Consider the following 24,791-nt stretch of genomic DNA (forward strand, 5'->3'; position numbering starts at 1 on the left):
ATTGACGTTCGAATTAGCGGTGTATTTTCTTTGAATATCCCATCGACTGGTATTGAAAACAGTTTTGAGATTCGCCACGCATTGACAATATTAGGCAAAAATTGGGCTCGTCCGGGATTCGAACCCGGGACCTCTCGCACCCTAAGCGAGAATCATACCCCTAGACCAACGAGCCTGTATAGCTGACTTACGTTTAAATAATAGTTATAAAATTCAGAAATGACACCGCTTGTTGCTATTTTCGTGTTGCCTTGGGTTATACGTTTGGCCTCTCTTGCTTTGTTACCTTTGAAATCAGGACGGCAAATTATTAAAAGTCACCTGCTTTAAAGAACTTTGTCTAAGGTTCTTAGTGTAGACGATTTCAAAGATTTTAATTAGAGGTGATATGTTCAATTTAACATGAACGACATGCGTCGGCTGCAAAAGAACACCGAAGGAGTACTATCTCAAGGCACTATAATAAGCACAGTTCACGATGATCCGAATTACCCAAAAATTAATATGTTTCCGCTGGGGCTCGAACCCAGGACCTTCCGCGTGTGAAGCGGACGTGATTACCACTACACTACGGAAACAGTTGAAGTAAGAGCGAAGTTTTCCATATTTCAAGCAAGGTCCGATTAAAAAATGGTGCAATCAAGATGAATAGCACCCGTTTCCGCATGCAACAGGTGCGTGTTCGTGTTAATTTTCGCCGTCACGGAAATTCTCTTGGCATGGGATGGGGTTTGCCTTTCTTCTGCACAATCAATTGAAAAGCAGACACTTCTAGCTCTGTCGTCTCCATGTGTATCCTACTTATACGCTAGCTAAATCCGATACCGACATTTCCTTCATTGCACAAGTTGATGGTGATAATCAAGGTAAGTTGTTTTACAGCCTGAACAAACGAAAATAAAACATTCTTCGAAAAAAGGTCAAAATCATCGGAATACAAATGCATGTACCAGAATGTCAACTCCTCTATCTCCATTTGACCACTTTTCCTCATCAGTGATGGGACAACATGCTGAGCAATTTCTGAGCCAGACTGCTTTGAATGTCAATGGCAGATACAAAAGTACAATTTCATTGAATCCAAACGCCTATAAACCGTTCCAAAAATTAACGGGCTCGTCCGGGATTCGAACCCGGGACCTCTCGCACCCAAAGCGAGAATCATACCCCTAGACCAACGAGCCGCTTGATAGTTAGAGTTACATTTTCCGTATTTAACTATAGAATAAAGTTATTCTCCATACGTGGCAAAGGAGTTTACCTGCCAAGACACATATTAGAAATTCTAAGTTGACTAGAAATTCACCTTACATTGCTCGAGATCAAACAATAAAAAACCAACAAAAATTCAAACAATAACTGTTGTATTGCTGCATGTATTTTTCTCCTTCTGAATACTGTTAAATGCATTCTAATTGACGTTCGAATTAGCGGTGTATTTTCTTTGAATATCCCATCGACTGGTATTGAAAACAGTTTTGAGATTCGCCACGCATTGACAATATTAGGCAAAAATTGGGCTCGTCCGGGATTCGAACCCGGGACCTCTCGCACCCTAAGCGAGAATCATACCCCTAGACCAACGAGCCTGTATAGCTGACTTACGTTTAAATAATAGTTATAAAATTCAGAAATGACACCGCTTGTTGCTATTTTCGTGTTGCCTTGGGTTATACGTTTGGCCTCTCTTGCTTTGTTACCTTTGAAATCAGGACGGCAAATTATTAAAAGTCACCTGCTTTAAAGAACTTTGTCTAAGGTTCTTAGTGTAGACGATTTCAAAGATTTTAATTAGAGGTGATATGTTCAATTTAACATGAACGACATGCGTCGGCTGCAAAAGAACACCGAAGGAGTACTATCTCAAGGCACTATAATAAGCACAGTTCACGATGATCCGAATTACCCAAAAATTAATATGTTTCCGCTGGGGCTCGAACCCAGGACCTTCCGCGTGTGAAGCGGACGTGATTACCACTACACTACGGAAACAGTTGAAGTAAGAGCGAAGTTTTCCATATTTCAAGCAAGGTCCGATTAAAAAATGGTGCAATCAAGATGAATAGCACCCGTTTCCGCATGCAACAGGTGCGTGTTCGTGTTAATTTTCGCCGTCACGGAAATTCTCTTGGCATGGGATGGGGTTTGCCTTTCTTCTGCACAATCAATTGAAAAGCAGACACTTCTAGCTCTGTCGTCTCCATGTGTATCCTACTTATACGCTAGCTAAATCCGATACCGACATTTCCTTCATTGCACAAGTTGATGGTGATAATCAAGGTAAGTTGTTTTACAGCCTGAACAAACGAAAATAAAACATTCTTCGAAAAAAGGTCAAAATCATCGGAATACAAATGCATGTACCAGAATGTCAACTCCTCTATCTCCATTTGACCACTTTTCCTCATCAGTGATGGGACAACATGCTGAGCAATTTCTGAGCCAGACTGCTTTGAATGTCAATGGCAGATACAAAAGTACAATTTCATTGAATCCAAACGCCTATAAACCGTTCCAAAAATTAACGGGCTCGTCCGGGATTCGAACCCGGGACCTCTCGCACCCAAAGCGAGAATCATACCCCTAGACCAACGAGCCGCTTGATAGTTAGAGTTACATTTTCCGTATTTAACTATAGAATAAAGTTATTCTCCATACGTGGCAAAGGAGTTTACCTGCCAAGACACATATTAGAAATTCTAAGTTGACTAGAAATTCACCTTACATTGCTCGAGATCAAACAATAAAAAACCAACAAAAATTCAAACAATAACTGTTGTATTGCTGCATGTATTTTTCTCCTTCTGAATACTGTTAAATGCATTCTAATTGACGTTCGAATTAGCGGTGTATTTTCTTTGAATATCCCATCGACTGGTATTGAAAACAGTTTTGAGATTCGCCACGCATTGACAATATTAGGCAAAAATTGGGCTCGTCCGGGATTCGAACCCGGGACCTCTCGCACCCTAAGCGAGAATCATACCCCTAGACCAACGAGCCTGTATAGCTGACTTACGTTTAAATAATAGTTATAAAATTCAGAAATGACACCGCTTGTTGCTATTTTCGTGTTGCCTTGGGTTATACGTTTGGCCTCTCTTGCTTTGTTACCTTTGAAATCAGGACGGCAAATTATTAAAAGTCACCTGCTTTAAAGAACTTTGTCTAAGGTTCTTAGTGTAGACGATTTCAAAGATTTTAATTAGAGGTGATATGTTCAATTTAACATGAACGACATGCGTCGGCTGCAAAAGAACACCGAAGGAGTACTATCTCAAGGCACTATAATAAGCACAGTTCACGATGATCCGAATTACCCAAAAATTAATATGTTTCCGCTGGGGCTCGAACCCAGGACCTTCCGCGTGTGAAGCGGACGTGATTACCACTACACTACGGAAACAGTTGAAGTAAGAGCGAAGTTTTCCATATTTCAAGCAAGGTCCGATTAAAAAATGGTGCAATCAAGATGAATAGCACCCGTTTCCGCATGCAACAGGTGCGTGTTCGTGTTAATTTTCGCCGTCACGGAAATTCTCTTGGCATGGGATGGGGTTTGCCTTTCTTCTGCACAATCAATTGAAAAGCAGACACTTCTAGCTCTGTCGTCTCCATGTGTATCCTACTTATACGCTAGCTAAATCCGATACCGACATTTCCTTCATTGCACAAGTTGATGGTGATAATCAAGGTAAGTTGTTTTACAGCCTGAACAAACGAAAATAAAACATTCTTCGAAAAAAGGTCAAAATCATCGGAATACAAATGCATGTACCAGAATGTCAACTCCTCTATCTCCATTTGACCACTTTTCCTCATCAGTGATGGGACAACATGCTGAGCAATTTCTGAGCCAGACTGCTTTGAATGTCAATGGCAGATACAAAAGTACAATTTCATTGAATCCAAACGCCTATAAACCGTTCCAAAAATTAACGGGCTCGTCCGGGATTCGAACCCGGGACCTCTCGCACCCAAAGCGAGAATCATACCCCTAGACCAACGAGCCGCTTGATAGTTAGAGTTACATTTTCCGTATTTAACTATAGAATAAAGTTATTCTCCATACGTGGCAAAGGAGTTTACCTGCCAAGACACATATTAGAAATTCTAAGTTGACTAGAAATTCACCTTACATTGCTCGAGATCAAACAATAAAAAACCAACAAAAATTCAAACAATAACTGTTGTATTGCTGCATGTATTTTTCTCCTTCTGAATACTGTTAAATGCATTCTAATTGACGTTCGAATTAGCGGTGTATTTTCTTTGAATATCCCATCGACTGGTATTGAAAACAGTTTTGAGATTCGCCACGCATTGACAATATTAGGCAAAAATTGGGCTCGTCCGGGATTCGAACCCGGGACCTCTCGCACCCTAAGCGAGAATCATACCCCTAGACCAACGAGCCTGTATAGCTGACTTACGTTTAAATAATAGTTATAAAATTCAGAAATGACACCGCTTGTTGCTATTTTCGTGTTGCCTTGGGTTATACGTTTGGCCTCTCTTGCTTTGTTACCTTTGAAATCAGGACGGCAAATTATTAAAAGTCACCTGCTTTAAAGAACTTTGTCTAAGGTTCTTAGTGTAGACGATTTCAAAGATTTTAATTAGAGGTGATATGTTCAATTTAACATGAACGACATGCGTCGGCTGCAAAAGAACACCGAAGGAGTACTATCTCAAGGCACTATAATAAGCACAGTTCACGATGATCCGAATTACCCAAAAATTAATATGTTTCCGCTGGGGCTCGAACCCAGGACCTTCCGCGTGTGAAGCGGACGTGATTACCACTACACTACGGAAACAGTTGAAGTAAGAGCGAAGTTTTCCATATTTCAAGCAAGGTCCGATTAAAAAATGGTGCAATCAAGATGAATAGCACCCGTTTCCGCATGCAACAGGTGCGTGTTCGTGTTAATTTTCGCCGTCACGGAAATTCTCTTGGCATGGGATGGGGTTTGCCTTTCTTCTGCACAATCAATTGAAAAGCAGACACTTCTAGCTCTGTCGTCTCCATGTGTATCCTACTTATACGCTAGCTAAATCCGATACCGACATTTCCTTCATTGCACAAGTTGATGGTGATAATCAAGGTAAGTTGTTTTACAGCCTGAACAAACGAAAATAAAACATTCTTCGAAAAAAGGTCAAAATCATCGGAATACAAATGCATGTACCAGAATGTCAACTCCTCTATCTCCATTTGACCACTTTTCCTCATCAGTGATGGGACAACATGCTGAGCAATTTCTGAGCCAGACTGCTTTGAATGTCAATGGCAGATACAAAAGTACAATTTCATTGAATCCAAACGCCTATAAACCGTTCCAAAAATTAACGGGCTCGTCCGGGATTCGAACCCGGGACCTCTCGCACCCAAAGCGAGAATCATACCCCTAGACCAACGAGCCGCTTGATAGTTAGAGTTACATTTTCCGTATTTAACTATAGAATAAAGTTATTCTCCATACGTGGCAAAGGAGTTTACCTGCCAAGACACATATTAGAAATTCTAAGTTGACTAGAAATTCACCTTACATTGCTCGAGATCAAACAATAAAAAACCAACAAAAATTCAAACAATAACTGTTGTATTGCTGCATGTATTTTTCTCCTTCTGAATACTGTTAAATGCATTCTAATTGACGTTCGAATTAGCGGTGTATTTTCTTTGAATATCCCATCGACTGGTATTGAAAACAGTTTTGAGATTCGCCACGCATTGACAATATTAGGCAAAAATTGGGCTCGTCCGGGATTCGAACCCGGGACCTCTCGCACCCTAAGCGAGAATCATACCCCTAGACCAACGAGCCTGTATAGCTGACTTACGTTTAAATAATAGTTATAAAATTCAGAAATGACACCGCTTGTTGCTATTTTCGTGTTGCCTTGGGTTATACGTTTGGCCTCTCTTGCTTTGTTACCTTTGAAATCAGGACGGCAAATTATTAAAAGTCACCTGCTTTAAAGAACTTTGTCTAAGGTTCTTAGTGTAGACGATTTCAAAGATTTTAATTAGAGGTGATATGTTCAATTTAACATGAACGACATGCGTCGGCTGCAAAAGAACACCGAAGGAGTACTATCTCAAGGCACTATAATAAGCACAGTTCACGATGATCCGAATTACCCAAAAATTAATATGTTTCCGCTGGGGCTCGAACCCAGGACCTTCCGCGTGTGAAGCGGACGTGATTACCACTACACTACGGAAACAGTTGAAGTAAGAGCGAAGTTTTCCATATTTCAAGCAAGGTCCGATTAAAAAATGGTGCAATCAAGATGAATAGCACCCGTTTCCGCATGCAACAGGTGCGTGTTCGTGTTAATTTTCGCCGTCACGGAAATTCTCTTGGCATGGGATGGGGTTTGCCTTTCTTCTGCACAATCAATTGAAAAGCAGACACTTCTAGCTCTGTCGTCTCCATGTGTATCCTACTTATACGCTAGCTAAATCCGATACCGACATTTCCTTCATTGCACAAGTTGATGGTGATAATCAAGGTAAGTTGTTTTACAGCCTGAACAAACGAAAATAAAACATTCTTCGAAAAAAGGTCAAAATCATCGGAATACAAATGCATGTACCAGAATGTCAACTCCTCTATCTCCATTTGACCACTTTTCCTCATCAGTGATGGGACAACATGCTGAGCAATTTCTGAGCCAGACTGCTTTGAATGTCAATGGCAGATACAAAAGTACAATTTCATTGAATCCAAACGCCTATAAACCGTTCCAAAAATTAACGGGCTCGTCCGGGATTCGAACCCGGGACCTCTCGCACCCAAAGCGAGAATCATACCCCTAGACCAACGAGCCGCTTGATAGTTAGAGTTACATTTTCCGTATTTAACTATAGAATAAAGTTATTCTCCATACGTGGCAAAGGAGTTTACCTGCCAAGACACATATTAGAAATTCTAAGTTGACTAGAAATTCACCTTACATTGCTCGAGATCAAACAATAAAAAACCAACAAAAATTCAAACAATAACTGTTGTATTGCTGCATGTATTTTTCTCCTTCTGAATACTGTTAAATGCATTCTAATTGACGTTCGAATTAGCGGTGTATTTTCTTTGAATATCCCATCGACTGGTATTGAAAACAGTTTTGAGATTCGCCACGCATTGACAATATTAGGCAAAAATTGGGCTCGTCCGGGATTCGAACCCGGGACCTCTCGCACCCTAAGCGAGAATCATACCCCTAGACCAACGAGCCTGTATAGCTGACTTACGTTTAAATAATAGTTATAAAATTCAGAAATGACACCGCTTGTTGCTATTTTCGTGTTGCCTTGGGTTATACGTTTGGCCTCTCTTGCTTTGTTACCTTTGAAATCAGGACGGCAAATTATTAAAAGTCACCTGCTTTAAAGAACTTTGTCTAAGGTTCTTAGTGTAGACGATTTCAAAGATTTTAATTAGAGGTGATATGTTCAATTTAACATGAACGACATGCGTCGGCTGCAAAAGAACACCGAAGGAGTACTATCTCAAGGCACTATAATAAGCACAGTTCACGATGATCCGAATTACCCAAAAATTAATATGTTTCCGCTGGGGCTCGAACCCAGGACCTTCCGCGTGTGAAGCGGACGTGATTACCACTACACTACGGAAACAGTTGAAGTAAGAGCGAAGTTTTCCATATTTCAAGCAAGGTCCGATTAAAAAATGGTGCAATCAAGATGAATAGCACCCGTTTCCGCATGCAACAGGTGCGTGTTCGTGTTAATTTTCGCCGTCACGGAAATTCTCTTGGCATGGGATGGGGTTTGCCTTTCTTCTGCACAATCAATTGAAAAGCAGACACTTCTAGCTCTGTCGTCTCCATGTGTATCCTACTTATACGCTAGCTAAATCCGATACCGACATTTCCTTCATTGCACAAGTTGATGGTGATAATCAAGGTAAGTTGTTTTACAGCCTGAACAAACGAAAATAAAACATTCTTCGAAAAAAGGTCAAAATCATCGGAATACAAATGCATGTACCAGAATGTCAACTCCTCTATCTCCATTTGACCACTTTTCCTCATCAGTGATGGGACAACATGCTGAGCAATTTCTGAGCCAGACTGCTTTGAATGTCAATGGCAGATACAAAAGTACAATTTCATTGAATCCAAACGCCTATAAACCGTTCCAAAAATTAACGGGCTCGTCCGGGATTCGAACCCGGGACCTCTCGCACCCAAAGCGAGAATCATACCCCTAGACCAACGAGCCGCTTGATAGTTAGAGTTACATTTTCCGTATTTAACTATAGAATAAAGTTATTCTCCATACGTGGCAAAGGAGTTTACCTGCCAAGACACATATTAGAAATTCTAAGTTGACTAGAAATTCACCTTACATTGCTCGAGATCAAACAATAAAAAACCAACAAAAATTCAAACAATAACTGTTGTATTGCTGCATGTATTTTTCTCCTTCTGAATACTGTTAAATGCATTCTAATTGACGTTCGAATTAGCGGTGTATTTTCTTTGAATATCCCATCGACTGGTATTGAAAACAGTTTTGAGATTCGCCACGCATTGACAATATTAGGCAAAAATTGGGCTCGTCCGGGATTCGAACCCGGGACCTCTCGCACCCTAAGCGAGAATCATACCCCTAGACCAACGAGCCTGTATAGCTGACTTACGTTTAAATAATAGTTATAAAATTCAGAAATGACACCGCTTGTTGCTATTTTCGTGTTGCCTTGGGTTATACGTTTGGCCTCTCTTGCTTTGTTACCTTTGAAATCAGGACGGCAAATTATTAAAAGTCACCTGCTTTAAAGAACTTTGTCTAAGGTTCTTAGTGTAGACGATTTCAAAGATTTTAATTAGAGGTGATATGTTCAATTTAACATGAACGACATGCGTCGGCTGCAAAAGAACACCGAAGGAGTACTATCTCAAGGCACTATAATAAGCACAGTTCACGATGATCCGAATTACCCAAAAATTAATATGTTTCCGCTGGGGCTCGAACCCAGGACCTTCCGCGTGTGAAGCGGACGTGATTACCACTACACTACGGAAACAGTTGAAGTAAGAGCGAAGTTTTCCATATTTCAAGCAAGGTCCGATTAAAAAATGGTGCAATCAAGATGAATAGCACCCGTTTCCGCATGCAACAGGTGCGTGTTCGTGTTAATTTTCGCCGTCACGGAAATTCTCTTGGCATGGGATGGGGTTTGCCTTTCTTCTGCACAATCAATTGAAAAGCAGACACTTCTAGCTCTGTCGTCTCCATGTGTATCCTACTTATACGCTAGCTAAATCCGATACCGACATTTCCTTCATTGCACAAGTTGATGGTGATAATCAAGGTAAGTTGTTTTACAGCCTGAACAAACGAAAATAAAACATTCTTCGAAAAAAGGTCAAAATCATCGGAATACAAATGCATGTACCAGAATGTCAACTCCTCTATCTCCATTTGACCACTTTTCCTCATCAGTGATGGGACAACATGCTGAGCAATTTCTGAGCCAGACTGCTTTGAATGTCAATGGCAGATACAAAAGTACAATTTCATTGAATCCAAACGCCTATAAACCGTTCCAAAAATTAACGGGCTCGTCCGGGATTCGAACCCGGGACCTCTCGCACCCAAAGCGAGAATCATACCCCTAGACCAACGAGCCGCTTGATAGTTAGAGTTACATTTTCCGTATTTAACTATAGAATAAAGTTATTCTCCATACGTGGCAAAGGAGTTTACCTGCCAAGACACATATTAGAAATTCTAAGTTGACTAGAAATTCACCTTACATTGCTCGAGATCAAACAATAAAAAACCAACAAAAATTCAAACAATAACTGTTGTATTGCTGCATGTATTTTTCTCCTTCTGAATACTGTTAAATGCATTCTAATTGACGTTCGAATTAGCGGTGTATTTTCTTTGAATATCCCATCGACTGGTATTGAAAACAGTTTTGAGATTCGCCACGCATTGACAATATTAGGCAAAAATTGGGCTCGTCCGGGATTCGAACCCGGGACCTCTCGCACCCTAAGCGAGAATCATACCCCTAGACCAACGAGCCTGTATAGCTGACTTACGTTTAAATAATAGTTATAAAATTCAGAAATGACACCGCTTGTTGCTATTTTCGTGTTGCCTTGGGTTATACGTTTGGCCTCTCTTGCTTTGTTACCTTTGAAATCAGGACGGCAAATTATTAAAAGTCACCTGCTTTAAAGAACTTTGTCTAAGGTTCTTAGTGTAGACGATTTCAAAGATTTTAATTAGAGGTGATATGTTCAATTTAACATGAACGACATGCGTCGGCTGCAAAAGAACACCGAAGGAGTACTATCTCAAGGCACTATAATAAGCACAGTTCACGATGATCCGAATTACCCAAAAATTAATATGTTTCCGCTGGGGCTCGAACCCAGGACCTTCCGCGTGTGAAGCGGACGTGATTACCACTACACTACGGAAACAGTTGAAGTAAGAGCGAAGTTTTCCATATTTCAAGCAAGGTCCGATTAAAAAATGGTGCAATCAAGATGAATAGCACCCGTTTCCGCATGCAACAGGTGCGTGTTCGTGTTAATTTTCGCCGTCACGGAAATTCTCTTGGCATGGGATGGGGTTTGCCTTTCTTCTGCACAATCAATTGAAAAGCAGACACTTCTAGCTCTGTCGTCTCCATGTGTATCCTACTTATACGCTAGCTAAATCCGATACCGACATTTCCTTCATTGCACAAGTTGATGGTGATAATCAAGGTAAGTTGTTTTACAGCCTGAACAAACGAAAATAAAACATTCTTCGAAAAAAGGTCAAAATCATCGGAATACAAATGCATGTACCAGAATGTCAACTCCTCTATCTCCATTTGACCACTTTTCCTCATCAGTGATGGGACAACATGCTGAGCAATTTCTGAGCCAGACTGCTTTGAATGTCAATGGCAGATACAAAAGTACAATTTCATTGAATCCAAACGCCTATAAACCGTTCCAAAAATTAACGGGCTCGTCCGGGATTCGAACCCGGGACCTCTCGCACCCAAAGCGAGAATCATACCCCTAGACCAACGAGCCGCTTGATAGTTAGAGTTACATTTTCCGTATTTAACTATAGAATAAAGTTATTCTCCATACGTGGCAAAGGAGTTTACCTGCCAAGACACATATTAGAAATTCTAAGTTGACTAGAAATTCACCTTACATTGCTCGAGATCAAACAATAAAAAACCAACAAAAATTCAAACAATAACTGTTGTATTGCTGCATGTATTTTTCTCCTTCTGAATACTGTTAAATGCATTCTAATTGACGTTCGAATTAGCGGTGTATTTTCTTTGAATATCCCATCGACTGGTATTGAAAACAGTTTTGAGATTCGCCACGCATTGACAATATTAGGCAAAAATTGGGCTCGTCCGGGATTCGAACCCGGGACCTCTCGCACCCTAAGCGAGAATCATACCCCTAGACCAACGAGCCTGTATAGCTGACTTACGTTTAAATAATAGTTATAAAATTCAGAAATGACACCGCTTGTTGCTATTTTCGTGTTGCCTTGGGTTATACGTTTGGCCTCTCTTGCTTTGTTACCTTTGAAATCAGGACGGCAAATTATTAAAAGTCACCTGCTTTAAAGAACTTTGTCTAAGGTTCTTAGTGTAGACGATTTCAAAGATTTTAATTAGAGGTGATATGTTCAATTTAACATGAACGACATGCGTCGGCTGCAAAAGAACACCGAAGGAGTACTATCTCAAGGCACTATAATAAGCACAGTTCACGATGATCCGAATTACCCAAAAATTAATATGTTTCCGCTGGGGCTCGAACCCAGGACCTTCCGCGTGTGAAGCGGACGTGATTACCACTACACTACGGAAACAGTTGAAGTAAGAGCGAAGTTTTCCATATTTCAAGCAAGGTCCGATTAAAAAATGGTGCAATCAAGATGAATAGCACCCGTTTCCGCATGCAACAGGTGCGTGTTCGTGTTAATTTTCGCCGTCACGGAAATTCTCTTGGCATGGGATGGGGTTTGCCTTTCTTCTGCACAATCAATTGAAAAGCAGACACTTCTAGCTCTGTCGTCTCCATGTGTATCCTACTTATACGCTAGCTAAATCCGATACCGACATTTCCTTCATTGCACAAGTTGATGGTGATAATCAAGGTAAGTTGTTTTACAGCCTGAACAAACGAAAATAAAACATTCTTCGAAAAAAGGTCAAAATCATCGGAATACAAATGCATGTACCAGAATGTCAACTCCTCTATCTCCATTTGACCACTTTTCCTCATCAGTGATGGGACAACATGCTGAGCAATTTCTGAGCCAGACTGCTTTGAATGTCAATGGCAGATACAAAAGTACAATTTCATTGAATCCAAACGCCTATAAACCGTTCCAAAAATTAACGGGCTCGTCCGGGATTCGAACCCGGGACCTCTCGCACCCAAAGCGAGAATCATACCCCTAGACCAACGAGCCGCTTGATAGTTAGAGTTACATTTTCCGTATTTAACTATAGAATAAAGTTATTCTCCATACGTGGCAAAGGAGTTTACCTGCCAAGACACATATTAGAAATTCTAAGTTGACTAGAAATTCACCTTACATTGCTCGAGATCAAACAATAAAAAACCAACAAAAATTCAAACAATAACTGTTGTATTGCTGCATGTATTTTTCTCCTTCTGAATACTGTTAAATGCATTCTAATTGACGTTCGAATTAGCGGTGTATTTTCTTTGAATATCCCATCGACTGGTATTGAAAACAGTTTTGAGATTCGCCACGCATTGACAATATTAGGCAAAAATTGGGCTCGTCCGGGATTCGAACCCGGGACCTCTCGCACCCTAAGCGAGAATCATACCCCTAGACCAACGAGCCTGTATAGCTGACTTACGTTTAAATAATAGTTATAAAATTCAGAAATGACACCGCTTGTTGCTATTTTCGTGTTGCCTTGGGTTATACGTTTGGCCTCTCTTGCTTTGTTACCTTTGAAATCAGGACGGCAAATTATTAAAAGTCACCTGCTTTAAAGAACTTTGTCTAAGGTTCTTAGTGTAGACGATTTCAAAGATTTTAATTAGAGGTGATATGTTCAATTTAACATGAACGACATGCGTCGGCTGCAAAAGAACACCGAAGGAGTACTATCTCAAGGCACTATAATAAGCACAGTTCACGATGATCCGAATTACCCAAAAATTAATATGTTTCCGCTGGGGCTCGAACCCAGGACCTTCCGCGTGTGAAGCGGACGTGATTTTTTTTTTTATCTTTATTAAAATCAAACATCATATAATACAAATAAAACAAAATATAAAATCAATTGTCCTTGATTGTTCTCAGTATAGCTATATGCTATACTTTCTATTCACAATACTGTTATTTCACATTTCAGGTACACAATAATTATTACAATTTAAAGACTAGAACATTGTCTGTTTCTTCTAACAAAGGGTTATCCATTACAAACTTTTTTTGAAATATATGACTCATATTATGACATCGACAGAGATAGACATACATATATGTTACATAATGTTTTAATGTATATTTAAATAATTTTATCAAATTTACACTAGAATAACCACTATTCAACAAGTTTCTCCTTCTGAAGATACAAAATCTGGCAACAGACATAAAAAGATTAAGAAAAGAATCATTCACACCTTTCATATGCCATCTCAATCCCAAAATCAATAGTTCCTCACTTCTTACTAAACTAATCTTATCTGAATCACAGTTTTCAAATATTCTAACTAATAAGGATGAAAAATAATTATGAAAATCTTCAAGTTTATCACAATTCATAAATATATGCAGGATGTCTTCCTTTTCACTGCAACAGACTTTACAGATATTATCATCAACTAAACCTATCTTTTGAAGTTTTACATTAGTAAAAATACAGTTATGTAACACCTTAAAGTCTAACTCAACCAAATTAGAAGGTTTCCAATACATATTGACATGTTCCCATATTTTACTGAATGCTTCAGAACTCACATCAAATTCTGATTTCCATAACTCAATACCAACAGGTTCTTCAACAATATTTTCCAACATAATAGTATATAATGTTTTAGTACTACATAATTTCAAATCATAATGCACATTTTTACAAATAATTGAAATGTCTATTGTTCTTGGTATAAATATTCTGTGAATATCAGTGTTCACTGTGTTTTTCCATTCTACAGGTATAACATTCAACAAGTTTCTATATCTATCAACTACATATTGTACATTAACATCTTCATATACAACTTGAATCATTTCAACTATAGCATGATCTGGCAAGAAACCAGTTTTTACTTCAAAACATATATGTTTGAGACAAACAATACCAGCACCTATAAAATCGTGCCATACAATTGTTCTGTTATTAAAAACAATATTTGGATTAACAAACAAAGGCTGGTCATAAATATTTTCTACAGACAATGGAAACTCTACTTGTTTCCTTATACAATTCAGTGCTTGAAAAAATTCTTGATAAACAACAGGCAGTTTTTTCAATTCACAATTAGGTATCACAGTATAAAAAACATTATGACAAAGTTTCATCTCGTAAATTGAAGATACAAAATACTTAAATGTGTATTTCCATAACACTTCATATTCATCATCTAACAATCTACCTAGAAATTTTAGCCTAAAAGCATAAATTTTACATTTGATATCAGCAACATTTAAACCACCTCTACTTTTATCATCTACTATACAGTTGTATTTTACTAAGTGACATCTATTTTTCCATATAAAATTCACACAAAGTCTTTTTATCTCTATATAAGCCCATTCAGGTAATGCAGTTACAAATAAGGCATACCAAAATCTAGATAACATCAGTGAATTAATTACACTAACCCTGCCATGTATAGTTAATCTTCTCAACAACCATATGTTGAGAAGGGATTTTATCTTAACTATCTTATTTTTCCAATTCATTTCATCACACATTTTTCTATTTTTTCCAATAAAAACTCCTAACAGTTGAAAATAATCTTCACATACTTTAAGACCAATATAGTCTTTTTCTACTGCAGATAAAGTACCAGTACCTAAACATAATATCTCTGATTTTTGTCTATTTATTTTAGCACCTGTTGCTTTGCTATACAAATCAAATTCCTTAAACACTTCAGGAATTGATTCCTTATTACATAAAGACAAAGTTGTATCATCAGCATGTTGATAAATCAAACCAATCTTATTACTATTTGGGATATTAATTCCCTTTATATTTACATTTTGTACAATTTTACAATGCAGAGGTTCTGCAACAAGTACATACAATAAAGCACTTATAGGACAACCTTGCCTAATACCATTCTTTATAACAAAATACTTTGTTAAAAAACCATTACATTTCACTGCACTATTTATACCATTATAAAATATGCTAATCCATTTCACAAATCTATCACCAAAACCAAATTTCTTCAGTACTTCTACCAGATAAGTATGACTAACTCTATCAAAAGCATTTGCTTGATCTAATTTTAAAAAATATCCCTCAAGATCATCTCTTTCAACAAGTTCCATTATATCTCTTACATTTGAAATATTATTTGAGATATCTCTTCCAATAACACAACAAGTTTGATCTTCAGAAATTATCTTTGGTAATACATACTTCAATCTGTTTGACATTATTCTTGCTAAAATTTTGTAATCTACTTGTAATAAAGATATTGGCCTATAATTTTTCAAAAAATTCCTTTCTCCTTTTTTCTTATAAACTAGACTTATAATTCCACATTTCATTGATCTACTTAAAATACCTTCTTCTTCAATAGCATCAAACAATTTCAGTAACACATATTTTAATTCAGAATAAAATTTACAATAAAACTCTACAGTTAGTCCATCTGAGCCTGGACTTTTATTTTTAGACAACTGATTAATAGCTTTACATAGTTCATCTTCTGTTACATCATCATTACACATAGTGTTATCATCCTCATTTACTGTTTTTGCAACATAATTTAACAATTCTGACATCTTATTTTCATCAGTAGTTACACATGAATATAAGTCACTAAAAAAACTATGTTGTAATTCTAAAATACCTTCAGTATCTGACACAGTATCACCATTTTCATTTAACAATTCTTTTATAGCATTACTCTCTTGTTTATACTTTTCTAAATTTAGAAAGTATTTTGTGTTTTTATCAGACTCCACAGCCCATATAGCTTTAGCTCTTAAGACAGCTCCTTTACACTTTTCCATTTCAAAATTTGACAGTTCTAATTTCAGACTTTCTAATTTGGCAATATCAATTACTATACCACTAGCTGCCTTTGCACAAATATTATTGATTTGCCTTTCTAATTTATAATACTCTCTCTTATTTTGTTTAGCTAAATCAGATGACAATATCTGAGAATATCTTTTAATTCTATATTTTAAATTATCCCACCAAACTAAAAAATCTCTATGAAATAATTCACTTTCTTTTTCTTGTGATATAATATCTTTGACTCTTTGAACATATTCTTCATTAAACAACAATGTATTATTCAAAACCCAGAGTCCAGGACCTCTTTCGATACATGTACAATTTAAATTCATTATAACAAAAGAATGGTCACTCATACTAGTAACATTATAATACAAACTTTGTACAAAAGATGACATATTCCTACTTATAAGAAAATAATCTATTCTACTTTGTTGTAGTTTACCCTCTGAAATTCTTTTCCAGGAAAATATTTGACAATCTGGGTTTCTAGCCCTCCATATATCATATAAATTATTATCATTCATCAATTTAGAAAGTTTTCTATAGGGTTCATCATTCACATGACATGTTTTACTCCCTCTATCTAACACAGACAAAGAAGTATTAAAATCACCTCCAATAATCAAATTATCTAAATCTTTAGTATAATCTATCACAAAATCAAAGAAGTTACATCTATCAGAAACGACATTAGGTGCATACAAAGAAACAAAATTCACCAATGTATCATTCTCATGATAAGTCACATGAATAAATCTACCTTGTTCATCTTTATAAATACATTTTATTTTATCTTTATAATATTTGCTAACTAGAACAGATACACCCTGTCTGCCATCCGTACCATTACTATAATAAATATCACCTTCATACATATGTTTAATACTTTGAATGAAACCATCATCCCAAAATGTTTCTTGTAGTAATACAATACCAAATTTTCTGTCTTGTACAATACTTAGAAATCTTTGTAAATTTACAACATTTCTCATACCATTACAATTCAAACTACATATAACAACCATTACAAAAAATATTAAACAATGACATATATTTCTATCCATTTTTACTTCTTGTTTTTTTTTTTGGACAAATTTCTAACAGTTTGACTATTCAGATTTGGAGCAACATTAAGTTTTCTCCTCCTATCTTTCATTTCTTTTTTTCTAATTTTTTTCAACATTTTAACACTAATACATTTTTCCTTTCCACTATTATTAATTTTACTCTCTGTATCTAACTCCACATCAGAACAGACAAGTGACTCCGTATAACTACTTGCACCTTCAACAATGACTTCTTCGTCATCATCTAAGGTGCTATACTCATCATCTATATTTATCGACTGCTCCTCTGTTGACATCTCTTCATTACACTCCTCTGTTACAACAACGTCAACAGAAGAGCATTCTTCATTTTTTTTCTTTTTCACAACATCATCAGAATCACTGTCTGCTCTCTTGTTTTTCTCTTGAACCTGTTCAATAGCATTACTATCATCATCACAATCATAACCATCATCAAAAATTTCTTCATCTCTGTCCAATTTCCTCTTCCTACTGTCTTCCTGTATTCCACCACTATTGACATGTACCTCTGCTACAATAGTTTTAACATTTTTGTGAGAATCATCTACTATTTTCAACTCTGTTTGTTCATCATCATTTATGTTTTCACTACTTTCTGCATCATCATCCTTAACTACCTCATTTTCATCATTGTTATCCTTATCACCATCAATGTTTTGATCCATACAGGTACAATCTTTCAACAAATTCGAGCAATTTGCACAATTACATTCACATGGTTGTCTTTCACAATCCTGACATGGACACACGCATGATTCTTCATGGCAGTACATACAGCTACAAACACACGGGTAAAGTTCACATTTTGAACAAACACAGCTGCATACCTTATTGCCACAGACTCTACATTTGCAATTACAAAAGAATTTGCCACATTCTTTACAATTTTTGGACGCATGAGGTGTCCTGTCCTCCATTCCAGGAGCAACCCGAGCACAAACACACAATAGTGGTAAATTACTGCACGACTTGCATTTTGTTGCTTTACAATACCTCTTTGAATGTCCAACCGCACCACAGCCATAACATTCAAAATGAGGACAACTGTTTTTCATATGATCCGGCGACGAGCATTCCGAACATACTTTTGTTTGATTGTTGTGTTTTAGTCTGAAATATTTTGTATCAGATCCTATTTTGAACGGTATTGTCCAGGGTAACGCTACTAAACCTGGAGGGAACTTACATCTCATGAACCTAGTACCATCCGCAACTTGTGTACCAGGGACAGTTCTTCTATAAATCGGAGATACGACATTGACTCCTTTTATGGCTAATTTAATACGAATATCTTCATCTGGAACATATGACGGCAGTTTCATAATAGACACAACAGTAATATCTGAATGCATCAAGCTTACTGAATATTCCCGACTTCCGATAGATACACCACCCATCATCTTTAAAGCATTCTGTTTACTATCCATAGTTACATCGTACGACGATGCATCATGCTGAACCACAGCTAAAACAGTATTAAGACCTGTGATAGTCTCAACTTCTTCAATAATTAATCTCTCTTTAACCACATTTGTATTTACCCGTTCAATCCTTATAGTAAGTTATAAAATTCAGAAATGACACCGCTTGTTGCTATTTTCGTGTTGCCTTGGGTTATACGTTTGGCCTCTCTTGCTTTGTTACCTTTGAAATCAGGACGGCAAATTATTAAAAGTCACCTGCTTTAAAGAACTTTGTCTAAGGTTCTTAGTGTAGACGATTTCAAAGATTTTAATTAGAGGTGATATGTTCAATTTAACATGAACGACATGCGTCGGCTGCAAAAGAACACCGAAGGAGTACTATCTCAAGGCACTATAATAAGCACAGTTCACGATGATCCGAATTACCCAAAAATTAATATGTTTCCGCTGGGGCTCGAACCCAGGACCTTCCGCGTGTGAAGCGGACGTGATTACCACTACACTACGGAAACAGTTGAAGTAAGAGCGAAGTTTTCCATATTTCAAGCAAGGTCCGATTAAAAAATGGTGCAATCAAGATGAATAGCACCCGTTTCCGCATGCAACAGGTGCGTGTTCGTGTTAATTTTCGCCGTCACGGAAATTCTCTTGGCATGGGATGGGGTTTGCCTTTCTTCTGCACAATCAATTGAAAAGCAGACACTTCTAGCTCTGTCGTCTCCATGTGTATCCTACTTATACGCTAGCTAAATCCGATACCGACATTTCCTTCATTGCACAAGTTGATGGTGATAATCAAGGTAAGTTGTTTTACAGCCTGAACAAACGAAAATAAAACATTCTTCGAAAAAAGGTCAAAATCATCGGAATACAAATGCATGTACCAGAATGTCAACTCCTCTATCTCCATTTGACCACTTTTCCTCATCAGTGATGGGACAACATGCTGAGCAATTTCTGAGCCAGACTGCTTTGAATGTCAATGGCAGATACAAAAGTACAATTTCATTGAATCCAAACGCCTATAAACCGTTCCAAAAATTAACGGGCTCGTCCGGGATTCGAACCCGGGACCTCTCGCACCCAAAGCGAGAATCATACCCCTAGACCAACGAGCCGCTTGATAGTTAGAGTTACATTTTCCGTATTTAACTATAGAATAAAGTTATTCTCCATACGTGGCAAAGGAGTTTACCTGCCAAGACACATATTAGAAATTCTAAGTTGACTAGAAATTCACCTTACATTGCTCGAGATCAAACAATAAAAAACCAACAAAAATTCAAACAATAACTGTTGTATTGCTGCATGTATTTTTCTCCTTCTGAATACTGTTAAATGCATTCTAATTGACGTTCGAATTAGCGGTGTATTTTCTTTGAATATCCCATCGACTGGTATTGAAAACAGTTTTGAGATTCGCCACGCATTGACAATATTAGGCAAAAATTGGGCTCGTCCGGGATTCGAACCCGGGACCTCTCGCACCCTAAGCGAGAATCATACCCCTAGACCAACGAGCCTGTATAGCTGACTTACGTTTAAATAATAGTTATAAAATTCAGAAATGACACCGCTTGTTGCTATTTTCGTGTTGCCTTGGGTTATACGTTTGGCCTCTCTTGCTTTGTTACCTTTGAAATCAGGACGGCAAATTATTAAAAGTCACCTGCTTTAAAGAACTTTGTCTAAGGTTCTTAGTGTAGACGATTTCAAAGATTTTAATTAGAGGTGATATGTTCAATTTAACATGAACGACATGCGTCGGCTGCAAAAGAACACCGAAGGAGTACTATCTCAAGGCACTATAATAAGCACAGTTCACGATGATCCGAATTACCCAAAAATTAATATGTTTCCGCTGGGGCTCGAACCCAGGACCTTCCGCGTGTGAAGCGGACGTGATTACCACTACACTACGGAAACAGTTGAAGTAAGAGCGAAGTTTTCCATATTTCAAGCAAGGTCCGATTAAAAAATGGTGCAATCAAGATGAATAGCACCCGTTTCCGCATGCAACAGGTGCGTGTTCGTGTTAATTTTCGCCGTCACGGAAATTCTCTTGGCATGGGATGGGGTTTGCCTTTCTTCTGCACAATCAATTGAAAAGCAGACACTTCTAGCTCTGTCGTCTCCATGTGTATCCTACTTATACGCTAGCTAAATCCGATACCGACATTTCCTTCATTGCACAAGTTGATGGTGATAATCAAGGTAAGTTGTTTTACAGCCTGAACAAACGAAAATAAAACATTCTTCGAAAAAAGGTCAAAATCATCGGAATACAAATGCATGTACCAGAATGTCAACTCCTCTATCTCCATTTGACCACTTTTCCTCATCAGTGATGGGACAACATGCTGAGCAATTTCTGAGCCAGACTGCTTTGAATGTCAATGGCAGATACAAAAGTACAATTTCATTGAATCCAAACGCCTATAAACCGTTCCAAAAATTAACGGGCTCGTCCGGGATTCGAACCCGGGACCTCTCGCACCCAAAGCGAGAATCATACCCCTAGACCAACGAGCCGCTTGATAGTTAGAGTTACATTTTCCGTATTTAACTATAGAATAAAGTTATTCTCCATACGTGGCAAAGGAGTTTACCTGCCAAGACACATATTAGAAATTCTAAGTTGACTAGAAATTCACCTTACATTGCTCGAGATCAAACAATAAAAAACCAACAAAAATTCAAACAATAACTGTTGTATTGCTGCATGTATTTTTCTCCTTCTGAATACTGTTAAATGCATTCTAATTGACGTTCGAATTAGCGGTGTATTTTCTTTGAATATCCCATCGACTGGTATTGAAAACAGTTTTGAGATTCGCCACGCATTGACAATATTAGGCAAAAATTGGGCTCGTCCGGGATTCGAACCCGGGACCTCTCGCACCCTAAGCGAGAATCATACCCCTAGACCAACGAGCCTGTATAGCTGACTTACGTTTAAATAATAGTTATAAAATTCAGAAATGACACCGCTTGTTGCTATTTTCGTGTTGCCTTGGGTTATACGTTTGGCCTCTCTTGCTTTGTTACCTTTGAAATCAGGACGGCAAATTATTAAAAGTCACCTGCTTTAAAGAACTTTGTCTAAGGTTCTTAGTGTAGACGATTTCAAAGATTTTAATTAGAGGTGATATGTTCAATTTAACATGAACGACATGCGTCGGCTGCAAAAGAACACCGAAGGAGTACTATCTCAAGGCACTATAATAAGCACAGTTCACGATGATCCGAATTACCCAAAAATTAATATGTTTCCGCTGGGGCTCGAACCCAGGACCTTCCGCGTGTGAAGCGGACGTGATTACCACTACACTACGGAAACAGTTGAAGTAAGAGCGAAGTTTTCCATATTTCAAGCAAGGTCCGATTAAAAAATGGTGCAATCAAGATGAATAGCACCCGTTTCCGCATGCAACAGGTGCGTGTTCGTGTTAATTTTCGCCGTCACGGAAATTCTCTTGGCATGGGATGGGGTTTGCCTTTCTTCTGCACAATCAATTGAAAAGCAGACACTTCTAGCTCTGTCGTCTCCATGTGTATCCTACTTATACGCTAGCTAAATCCGATACCGACATTTCCTTCATTGCACAAGTTGATGGTGATAATCAAGGTAAGTTGTTTTACAGCCTGAACAAACGAAAATAAAACATTCTTCGAAAAAAGGTCAAAATCATCGGAATACAAATGCATGTACCAGAATGTCAACTCCTCTATCTCCATTTGACCACTTTTCCTCATCAGTGATGGGACAACATGCTGAGCAATTTCTGAGCCAGACTGCTTTGAATGTCAATGGCAGATACAAAAGTACAATTTCATTGAATCCAAACGCCTATAAACCGTTCCAAAAATTAACGGGCTCGTCCGGGATTCGAACCCGGGACCTCTCGCACCCAAAGCGAGAATCATACCCCTAGACCAACGAGCCGCTTGATAGTTAGAGTTACATTTTCCGTATTTAACTATAGAATAAAGTTATTCTCCATACGTGGCAAAGGAGTTTACCTGCCAAGACACATATTAGAAATTCTAAGTTGACTAGAAATTCACCTTACATTGCTCGAGATCAAACAATAAAAAACCAACAAAAATTCAAACAATAACTGTTGTATTGCTGCATGTATTTTTCTCCTTCTGAATACTGTTAAATGCATTCTAATTGACGTTCGAATTAGCGGTGTATTTTCTTTGAATATCCCATCGACTGGTATTGAAAACAGTTTTGAGATTCGCCACGCATTGACAATATTAGGCAAAAATTGGGCTCGTCCGGGATTCGAACCCGGGACCTCTCGCACCCTAAGCGAGAATCATACCCCTAGACCAACGAGCCTGTATAGCTGACTTACGTTTAAATAATAGTTATAAAATTCAGAAATGACACCGCTTGTTGCTATTTTCGTGTTGCCTTGGGTTATACGTTTGGCCTCTCTTGCTTTGTTACCTTTGAAATCAGGACGGCAAATTATTAAAAGTCACCTGCTTTAAAGAACTTTGTCTAAGGTTCTTAGTGTAGACGATTTCAAAGATTTTAATTAGAGGTGATATGTTCAATTTAACATGAACGACATGCGTCGGCTGCAAAAGAACACCGAAGGAGTACTATCTCAAGGCACTATAATAAGCACAGTTCACGATGATCCGAATTACCCAAAAATTAATATGTTTCCGCTGGGGCTCGAACCCAGGACCTTCCGCGTGTGAAGCGGACGTGATTACCACTACACTACGGAAACAGTTGAAGTAAGAGCGAAGTTTTCCATATTTCAAGCAAGGTCCGATTAAAAAATGGTGCAATCAAGATGAATAGCACCCGTTTCCGCATGCAACAGGTGCGTGTTCGTGTTAATTTTCGCCGTCACGGAAATTCTCTTGGCATGGGATGGGGTTTGCCTTTCTTCTGCACAATCAATTGAAAAGCAGACACTTCTAGCTCTGTCGTCTCCATGTGTATCCTACTTATACGCTAGCTAAATCCGATACCGACATTTCCTTCATTGCACAAGTTGATGGTGATAATCAAGGTAAGTTGTTTTACAGCCTGAACAAACGAAAATAAAACATTCTTCGAAAAAAGGTCAAAATCATCGGAATACAAATGCATGTACCAGAATGTCAACTCCTCTATCTCCATTTGACCACTTTTCCTCATCAGTGATGGGACAACATGCTGAGCAATTTCTGAGCCAGACTGCTTTGAATGTCAATGGCAGATACAAAAGTACAATTTCATTGAATCCAAACGCCTATAAACCGTTCCAAAAATTAACGGGCTCGTCCGGGATTCGAACCCGGGACCTCTCGCACCCAAAGCGAGAATCATACCCCTAGACCAACGAGCCGCTTGATAGTTAGAGTTACATTTTCCGTATTTAACTATAGAATAAAGTTATTCTCCATACGTGGCAAAGGAGTTTACCTGCCAAGACACATATTAGAAATTCTAAGTTGACTAGAAATTCACCTTACATTGCTCGAGATCAAACAATAAAAAACCAACAAAAATTCAAACAATAACTGTTGTATTGCTGCATGTATTTTTCTCCTTCTGAATACTGTTAAATGCATTCTAATTGACGTTCGAATTAGCGGTGTATTTTCTTTGAATATCCCATCGACTGGTATTGAAAACAGTTTTGAGATTCGCCACGCATTGACAATATTAGGCAAAAATTGGGCTCGTCCGGGATTCGAACCCGGGACCTCTCGCACCCTAAGCGAGAATCATACCCCTAGACCAACGAGCCTGTATAGCTGACTTACGTTTAAATAATAGTTATAAAATTCAGAAATGACACCGCTTGTTGCTATTTTCGTGTTGCCTTGGGTTATACGTTTGGCCTCTCTTGCTTTGTTACCTTTGAAATCAGGACGGCAAATTATTAAAAGTCACCTGCTTTAAAGAACTTTGTCTAAGGTTCTTAGTGTAGACGATTTCAAAGATTTTAATTAGAGGTGATATGTTCAATTTAACATGAACGACATGC

General features: G+C 38.1%; 40 non-coding genes across 40 annotated transcripts; all 40 read right to left on the reverse strand.

Annotated features, from left to right (window-relative positions):
• Positions 1-103: 103 nt before the first annotated feature.
• Trnap-agg (transfer RNA proline (anticodon AGG)) lies at positions 104-175 on the reverse strand. The gene has a single exon. It is a non-coding gene; the product is annotated as a tRNA-Pro (tRNA).
• Positions 176-505: 330 nt separating this feature from the next.
• On the reverse strand, positions 506-578 carry Trnav-cac (transfer RNA valine (anticodon CAC)). The gene has a single exon. It is a non-coding gene; the product is annotated as a tRNA-Val (tRNA).
• A 534-nt stretch (positions 579-1,112) lies between these two features.
• Trnap-ugg (transfer RNA proline (anticodon UGG)) lies at positions 1,113-1,184 on the reverse strand. Its single transcript has one exon. It is a non-coding gene; the product is annotated as a tRNA-Pro (tRNA).
• A 333-nt stretch (positions 1,185-1,517) lies between these two features.
• Trnap-agg (transfer RNA proline (anticodon AGG)) lies at positions 1,518-1,589 on the reverse strand. The gene has a single exon. It is a non-coding gene; the product is annotated as a tRNA-Pro (tRNA).
• Positions 1,590-1,919: 330 nt separating this feature from the next.
• Trnav-cac (transfer RNA valine (anticodon CAC)) lies at positions 1,920-1,992 on the reverse strand. Its single transcript has one exon. It is a non-coding gene; the product is annotated as a tRNA-Val (tRNA).
• Positions 1,993-2,526: 534 nt separating this feature from the next.
• On the reverse strand, positions 2,527-2,598 carry Trnap-ugg (transfer RNA proline (anticodon UGG)). The gene has a single exon. It is a non-coding gene; the product is annotated as a tRNA-Pro (tRNA).
• A 333-nt stretch (positions 2,599-2,931) lies between these two features.
• Positions 2,932-3,003, reverse strand: Trnap-agg (transfer RNA proline (anticodon AGG)). Its single transcript has one exon. It is a non-coding gene; the product is annotated as a tRNA-Pro (tRNA).
• A 330-nt stretch (positions 3,004-3,333) lies between these two features.
• On the reverse strand, positions 3,334-3,406 carry Trnav-cac (transfer RNA valine (anticodon CAC)). Its single transcript has one exon. It is a non-coding gene; the product is annotated as a tRNA-Val (tRNA).
• A 534-nt stretch (positions 3,407-3,940) lies between these two features.
• Positions 3,941-4,012, reverse strand: Trnap-ugg (transfer RNA proline (anticodon UGG)). The gene has a single exon. It is a non-coding gene; the product is annotated as a tRNA-Pro (tRNA).
• Positions 4,013-4,345: 333 nt separating this feature from the next.
• Trnap-agg (transfer RNA proline (anticodon AGG)) lies at positions 4,346-4,417 on the reverse strand. The gene has a single exon. It is a non-coding gene; the product is annotated as a tRNA-Pro (tRNA).
• Positions 4,418-4,747: 330 nt separating this feature from the next.
• Trnav-cac (transfer RNA valine (anticodon CAC)) lies at positions 4,748-4,820 on the reverse strand. The gene has a single exon. It is a non-coding gene; the product is annotated as a tRNA-Val (tRNA).
• A 534-nt stretch (positions 4,821-5,354) lies between these two features.
• Positions 5,355-5,426, reverse strand: Trnap-ugg (transfer RNA proline (anticodon UGG)). Its single transcript has one exon. It is a non-coding gene; the product is annotated as a tRNA-Pro (tRNA).
• A 333-nt stretch (positions 5,427-5,759) lies between these two features.
• Trnap-agg (transfer RNA proline (anticodon AGG)) lies at positions 5,760-5,831 on the reverse strand. The gene has a single exon. It is a non-coding gene; the product is annotated as a tRNA-Pro (tRNA).
• A 330-nt stretch (positions 5,832-6,161) lies between these two features.
• Trnav-cac (transfer RNA valine (anticodon CAC)) lies at positions 6,162-6,234 on the reverse strand. Its single transcript has one exon. It is a non-coding gene; the product is annotated as a tRNA-Val (tRNA).
• A 534-nt stretch (positions 6,235-6,768) lies between these two features.
• On the reverse strand, positions 6,769-6,840 carry Trnap-ugg (transfer RNA proline (anticodon UGG)). The gene has a single exon. It is a non-coding gene; the product is annotated as a tRNA-Pro (tRNA).
• Positions 6,841-7,173: 333 nt separating this feature from the next.
• On the reverse strand, positions 7,174-7,245 carry Trnap-agg (transfer RNA proline (anticodon AGG)). The gene has a single exon. It is a non-coding gene; the product is annotated as a tRNA-Pro (tRNA).
• A 330-nt stretch (positions 7,246-7,575) lies between these two features.
• On the reverse strand, positions 7,576-7,648 carry Trnav-cac (transfer RNA valine (anticodon CAC)). Its single transcript has one exon. It is a non-coding gene; the product is annotated as a tRNA-Val (tRNA).
• Positions 7,649-8,182: 534 nt separating this feature from the next.
• Positions 8,183-8,254, reverse strand: Trnap-ugg (transfer RNA proline (anticodon UGG)). Its single transcript has one exon. It is a non-coding gene; the product is annotated as a tRNA-Pro (tRNA).
• A 333-nt stretch (positions 8,255-8,587) lies between these two features.
• Positions 8,588-8,659, reverse strand: Trnap-agg (transfer RNA proline (anticodon AGG)). Its single transcript has one exon. It is a non-coding gene; the product is annotated as a tRNA-Pro (tRNA).
• A 330-nt stretch (positions 8,660-8,989) lies between these two features.
• Positions 8,990-9,062, reverse strand: Trnav-cac (transfer RNA valine (anticodon CAC)). Its single transcript has one exon. It is a non-coding gene; the product is annotated as a tRNA-Val (tRNA).
• Positions 9,063-9,596: 534 nt separating this feature from the next.
• Positions 9,597-9,668, reverse strand: Trnap-ugg (transfer RNA proline (anticodon UGG)). Its single transcript has one exon. It is a non-coding gene; the product is annotated as a tRNA-Pro (tRNA).
• A 333-nt stretch (positions 9,669-10,001) lies between these two features.
• Positions 10,002-10,073, reverse strand: Trnap-agg (transfer RNA proline (anticodon AGG)). Its single transcript has one exon. It is a non-coding gene; the product is annotated as a tRNA-Pro (tRNA).
• Positions 10,074-10,403: 330 nt separating this feature from the next.
• Trnav-cac (transfer RNA valine (anticodon CAC)) lies at positions 10,404-10,476 on the reverse strand. The gene has a single exon. It is a non-coding gene; the product is annotated as a tRNA-Val (tRNA).
• Positions 10,477-11,010: 534 nt separating this feature from the next.
• Positions 11,011-11,082, reverse strand: Trnap-ugg (transfer RNA proline (anticodon UGG)). The gene has a single exon. It is a non-coding gene; the product is annotated as a tRNA-Pro (tRNA).
• Positions 11,083-11,415: 333 nt separating this feature from the next.
• On the reverse strand, positions 11,416-11,487 carry Trnap-agg (transfer RNA proline (anticodon AGG)). Its single transcript has one exon. It is a non-coding gene; the product is annotated as a tRNA-Pro (tRNA).
• Positions 11,488-11,817: 330 nt separating this feature from the next.
• Trnav-cac (transfer RNA valine (anticodon CAC)) lies at positions 11,818-11,890 on the reverse strand. Its single transcript has one exon. It is a non-coding gene; the product is annotated as a tRNA-Val (tRNA).
• Positions 11,891-12,424: 534 nt separating this feature from the next.
• On the reverse strand, positions 12,425-12,496 carry Trnap-ugg (transfer RNA proline (anticodon UGG)). Its single transcript has one exon. It is a non-coding gene; the product is annotated as a tRNA-Pro (tRNA).
• A 333-nt stretch (positions 12,497-12,829) lies between these two features.
• On the reverse strand, positions 12,830-12,901 carry Trnap-agg (transfer RNA proline (anticodon AGG)). Its single transcript has one exon. It is a non-coding gene; the product is annotated as a tRNA-Pro (tRNA).
• A 6,324-nt stretch (positions 12,902-19,225) lies between these two features.
• On the reverse strand, positions 19,226-19,298 carry Trnav-cac (transfer RNA valine (anticodon CAC)). Its single transcript has one exon. It is a non-coding gene; the product is annotated as a tRNA-Val (tRNA).
• A 534-nt stretch (positions 19,299-19,832) lies between these two features.
• On the reverse strand, positions 19,833-19,904 carry Trnap-ugg (transfer RNA proline (anticodon UGG)). The gene has a single exon. It is a non-coding gene; the product is annotated as a tRNA-Pro (tRNA).
• Positions 19,905-20,237: 333 nt separating this feature from the next.
• Trnap-agg (transfer RNA proline (anticodon AGG)) lies at positions 20,238-20,309 on the reverse strand. Its single transcript has one exon. It is a non-coding gene; the product is annotated as a tRNA-Pro (tRNA).
• Positions 20,310-20,639: 330 nt separating this feature from the next.
• Positions 20,640-20,712, reverse strand: Trnav-cac (transfer RNA valine (anticodon CAC)). The gene has a single exon. It is a non-coding gene; the product is annotated as a tRNA-Val (tRNA).
• A 534-nt stretch (positions 20,713-21,246) lies between these two features.
• Positions 21,247-21,318, reverse strand: Trnap-ugg (transfer RNA proline (anticodon UGG)). Its single transcript has one exon. It is a non-coding gene; the product is annotated as a tRNA-Pro (tRNA).
• Positions 21,319-21,651: 333 nt separating this feature from the next.
• Trnap-agg (transfer RNA proline (anticodon AGG)) lies at positions 21,652-21,723 on the reverse strand. Its single transcript has one exon. It is a non-coding gene; the product is annotated as a tRNA-Pro (tRNA).
• A 330-nt stretch (positions 21,724-22,053) lies between these two features.
• Positions 22,054-22,126, reverse strand: Trnav-cac (transfer RNA valine (anticodon CAC)). Its single transcript has one exon. It is a non-coding gene; the product is annotated as a tRNA-Val (tRNA).
• A 534-nt stretch (positions 22,127-22,660) lies between these two features.
• On the reverse strand, positions 22,661-22,732 carry Trnap-ugg (transfer RNA proline (anticodon UGG)). The gene has a single exon. It is a non-coding gene; the product is annotated as a tRNA-Pro (tRNA).
• A 333-nt stretch (positions 22,733-23,065) lies between these two features.
• Trnap-agg (transfer RNA proline (anticodon AGG)) lies at positions 23,066-23,137 on the reverse strand. The gene has a single exon. It is a non-coding gene; the product is annotated as a tRNA-Pro (tRNA).
• Positions 23,138-23,467: 330 nt separating this feature from the next.
• Positions 23,468-23,540, reverse strand: Trnav-cac (transfer RNA valine (anticodon CAC)). The gene has a single exon. It is a non-coding gene; the product is annotated as a tRNA-Val (tRNA).
• Positions 23,541-24,074: 534 nt separating this feature from the next.
• Trnap-ugg (transfer RNA proline (anticodon UGG)) lies at positions 24,075-24,146 on the reverse strand. The gene has a single exon. It is a non-coding gene; the product is annotated as a tRNA-Pro (tRNA).
• Positions 24,147-24,479: 333 nt separating this feature from the next.
• Trnap-agg (transfer RNA proline (anticodon AGG)) lies at positions 24,480-24,551 on the reverse strand. Its single transcript has one exon. It is a non-coding gene; the product is annotated as a tRNA-Pro (tRNA).
• Positions 24,552-24,791: the final 240 nt, after the last annotated feature.

Source organism: Mytilus trossulus, chromosome 1 (assembly GCF_036588685.1).
Source record: "Mytilus trossulus isolate FHL-02 chromosome 1, PNRI_Mtr1.1.1.hap1, whole genome shotgun sequence".
Taxonomy (NCBI): Eukaryota; Metazoa; Mollusca; class Bivalvia; order Mytilida; family Mytilidae; genus Mytilus; species Mytilus trossulus.